This window comes from Notechis scutatus, chromosome Z (assembly GCF_049901735.1).
Source record: "Notechis scutatus isolate UNSWTSFEM ecotype Mainland chromosome Z, rNotScu1.2, whole genome shotgun sequence".
NCBI classification, from domain to species: Eukaryota; Metazoa; Chordata; class Lepidosauria; order Squamata; family Elapidae; genus Notechis; species Notechis scutatus.
In genome coordinates this window covers 49,675,711-49,680,049 of record NC_142025.1, presented here as the reverse complement: position 1 = coordinate 49,680,049, position 4,339 = coordinate 49,675,711, and the positions used below count along the sequence as shown (strand labels likewise).

The window sequence follows — 4,339 nt, the reverse complement described above, 5'->3', positions numbered from 1 at the left end:
GATGACAGCCAGTTTGGTCTAATGGTAAAGATACCAGGGCCAGAAAGTGGAGTTCGAATCTCACCTTAGCCAGAAAGCCAGCTGGATGACCATGGGCTAGTCACTTTCTCTCAGCGCACCTAACTTCAAAGGGTGGTTGTTGTATAAATCATCATTTCTATCATCCTAAAGGAGATTAGGAAACAATATAGGTCACAGATGTTAATCAAGATAAAAAATGTTGCTCTGACAATGTTTTTTTACTTCAAGGGATTTTCTGCTGGAAACCAAAAATAGCTGCTAATTTCAATTTTTTTTAATGTTGTGCTAGTATCACAAATTCTAGTTGCTCAAGACTTGGCTATCTTACAGAAATCATGAGCATAGGTTGAATTGCTGATTCTGGCACATGCAATATTTATCTGCAATTTGTGGACAGCCACCCCTGCCTCTTCCTGTTACTTTAAACATCATTAGTTGCTCTGAACACATTTACCTTTTCTTCTTCCAAATTAATGGCCAGCAGCTAAATTTCAGAAATACATTAAAACTAGAAAGAGTAAGAACATGTTTGGATTTTATGTTGGGGCATAAGTAGAAGACAAAGGAGAAGAAAGTGGGGGGAGTGTGTGTTTGGCCATACACATGTGTAAACATACACAGGGCAGTGTAGGAGAAAACATAAGGTTCAATTCCTCAGTGTGCTCCAGTATATAATTGGACGAGAGCTTTTTCTCTTTTAAGTGTTACTACATTATCTTGATTATAATTCCAACTCCAACAATTCCAACTGTAATAATGGCAGCAATCTCCAATAATTCTAGAAAATAAAAAAATGCTGAAACGGCATTATTAATTCTGAATATTCTCAAAAAATATTATTAATGGAGTAAAGAAAGCATAGGGGTATGAGTATGGTTGCACCACAATATTTAAGGTACAAGTAATCCTTCACTTATGACTACAATGAAGCCCAAAATTTCTGTTACTAAGTGAGACAGTTATTAATTGAATTTTGCCCCATTTTATGAATTTTCTTGCCATAGTTGTTAAGTGAATCACTGCAATTGTTAAGTTAGTAACATGGTTGTTAAGTGAATCTGGCTCTCCCATTGACTTTGTTTGTAAGACGGTCACAAAAGTTGATAACATGACCCCGGACATTGCAATCATCATAAATATGAGCCGGTTGTCAAGCATCCAAATGTTGATCACTTGACCATACGAAGGTTACAATGGTTGTAAGTGTGAAAAATGGTCATATCACTTTTTTCAGTGCTGTTGTAACTTTCAATGGTCACTAAATGAGCTGTTGTAAGTCAAAGACTACCTGTACTTCTAGGTAATGACCGGTGATCTCCCCATTAAAAGAAGATGATGAAGAGAAAGAGGAAGAAAAGGTGCTTTAAAATCTCAATAAACTCTAGAGAAGGCACTGTCACAGAAATGTTAATTGGAGTAGCTTGAGACATTTAAAACATTTTCAATACTTCACCAACGTTCCCCCTTAGAATTTCTTCCAAATATAACTTTTTGATAAAGGAAAATTCATGCAAATGGTTTTAAGAAAACCTAAAGGTCCCCAGCTAATTTGTTAATCAGTTAGGGCTTACCTATCATAAATCCGAATGTGTGCTGGAATGGCACTGATGAACCCCACCAGTTCCTATTGGATGATACCCTGACACCACAGTGCCACTGCGGAAGCCAACCTGGAGGTCTAAGGGGCCTAAAAGAGTGAAAAAACATGAAAGAACAATTAGGTCTTCATTTTGACAGAATAAAAGGAGTCCTTGACTTACAACCATCGATTTAATAACTATCAAAGTTATGATGCTGAACTAAATGAATTACCATCAATCCTCAGACTGTCGCAGGCATACCCACAGGCACATGATTAAAACTGAGGAGCATGGCACGGTCCTGGGGTCAAGATATCACTGTTTGCAACCTTTTTAGCCAGCTCCTAACAAAACAATGGGGGAAGCTGGATTTGCTTAATAACCTGCAGTGATCTACTTAACGATCAAGGCAAAAAAGGTTGTAAAATTGGGCATGACTCACCTAACAACTATCTTGCTTAGCAATGGAAATTTTTGTCCCAAATGGTCGTAGGTTGAGCTATCTGTACTGTAAACTTTTTAAGCATGAAATATGAAAAAAAAAATCTGTGTAGCAAAAATCTGTCTAGCAAGAGAGACGAGGGGAAAGGGCTGAGAAAAGAACAGGCCAATGACATCATTACTTCTCCATAGTTTCCCCTTGATGTATACAGAAACTGGGACTCACCACAAAAGGAATTCCGGTGAATAGTCAAATCTAAACATGTTATCATCATCTTCAACATAATTTTCATTTAGCAGCATGTACAACTCCTTTAACTAGAAAAAAGAATAGAGGGAAGCCATCAATTTATTGAATCCAGCAGCTTTCACTTCGCTCTGAATTTGAGCACATGGCTTATCTTAAGAGAAACACTTGAGCTGGCCAAATCAAACTCATCAATGAACAGGTGGAGGGGAACGCGAATTCTGACCAGAAAGGAGGCAACTGAGAGGCCTGTTTCATATAAAGACATATATCTAGCTTCACCAGAGACATAAGGCACAATATCTATTTCTTTCCATTCTCTTGGTTTCAATGTAGCTGAAGTTTAGTTATTTCTTCCACAGCTCATTTTTTGGACTGTGCTACCTAAAGTGAATTACTAGCTTGAAGCCACACCATGAGCTTTCATGACTGAGAGTAGAATCCAGGTCTTCCAGTCCTAGCCTTCACCATTATGCCACGCTGGCTCTCAGTCTTAACGTAAGTTGATAAGATCCAATAAGATCCTGTGATTAAAGCTATTCCTAGCTACTCAGAGAGTGGGGAAAGTCAGTTATATCAGCTTTTAATGAAAATCCAGAGGATTAAATGTTCTCACTTCCGTTCTGTATCTCAGCGTTTCTGCCCTCACTTCTAATCTGTAGCTCAACATTTTCCCCTGGGAATTAAGAATTGAGTACATGGGGGGAAGAGGTGTTGTTTGCTATTTTCTTCCCCAGAAAAACAAATTTTACCCTAACAGGCTGGTCCAAAAGAAGATGGAGAACTATGTGGTCAGGAAGGGACTTCTGTGTCTCTCCAGTTCATGTCCCCAGGCAATTTCATTACTCTGGCAGAATGCACCACACAATACACACACAAATACCCAAACACAAAACCAGGGTTATATTTGAAAGACTGCAAGGGACTCTACTTACAATTTCAGTGTTGCTCAGATCCAACGTGTCCCAAGCGAAACCCTGCGGTAAAGAATACGGCTCTATGCGAATGTTATCCTTATCTGGTTCAATAGCACCAGGCGATATTATAACTTCACCTTAGAGAAAGTAAGCTTGAAAGTTTTTTAATCATTTTTTCTGCTTTCTGGGAAGCTGATGGAAGGTTTACTAAACAAAAACTAACTCATGCTGTTAGAAGTCCATGGCCAAATTCATTTTATGTCAAATGGCAGTCTTCCAGTTAATTATATGGTGATAAAGCTTGTTTTCAACTTAATCTTAAAGCTGTTTTCAGTTTGGAATGGTTTCATCTGTGCATTTGAGTTGAGTTTTTGTGATCTGTAAATTATACGTTGTTAAAATACAACTCTCCCCCATTAAACAAAGAACCAATGCTGTTTAAATCTGGTCACCAGCAATAAACTTATTAAGCTTAGGTACAGGCTGTGTGTCCCAAAACTGGTATTTACATTTGGTTGTTTTATCAGTATTCTTGGCTGGGCCCTGACAGGCTGAGAGCAACGCTATAGATCTTTGAATGTCTTGCAGCTTCTGCATTGGAACGGCTGAATTCTGTAGGCATACAATCACAGGTAAAAGGAAAATGCGACTTCCTTTAATATGATTCACCCTGGTAAGTTTACCAACCTGTTATGCATTTGATATATTACATCTTGTCATCATAGCTATCCTTAAAGAAAATCTCACATGAAATAATCTCTGAGTGAAAAATAGAGCTGCATTTAAAGCAAACAAATATTAATTCCAAGATACTTCAATAAAATTTGCAGAGAGTATGTAGACTAAGCATATAGGCCTTTCTTGGTGTTGCCAATAAGAAAATGAGGGCCTCTTACTTATATCTTTTCAGCATCCTGATTGTTCCACCTTTTTCTCTTTGATGCTCCAATCAGACAAGAATCTGAGATATTTCACCCAATGAAATTGAATCTTGGAAAAATCAGGACCCGGCAAACGAAGACTGGGACTCATATATGGATCGGTTCCAGATGTTTCTGGAGACCAATAACTTAAAGGACGCGACAACCGGCAAGAAGCGAGCAATATTCCTGACCCATTGCGGGCCGGCCGTA

General features: G+C 38.3%; 1 long non-coding RNA gene across 1 annotated transcript; it reads right to left on the bottom strand.

Annotated features, from left to right (window-relative positions):
• Positions 1-1,834: 1,834 nt before the first annotated feature.
• On the bottom strand, positions 1,835-3,337 carry LOC113421136 (uncharacterized). Its single transcript, XR_015746118.1, has 4 exons — positions 3,225-3,337; positions 2,269-2,360; positions 2,044-2,116; positions 1,835-1,945 (listed from the first exon to the last, which is right to left on the bottom strand). It is a non-coding gene; the product is annotated as an uncharacterized LOC113421136 (long non-coding RNA).
• Between the last annotated feature and the right edge of the window lie 1,002 nt (positions 3,338-4,339).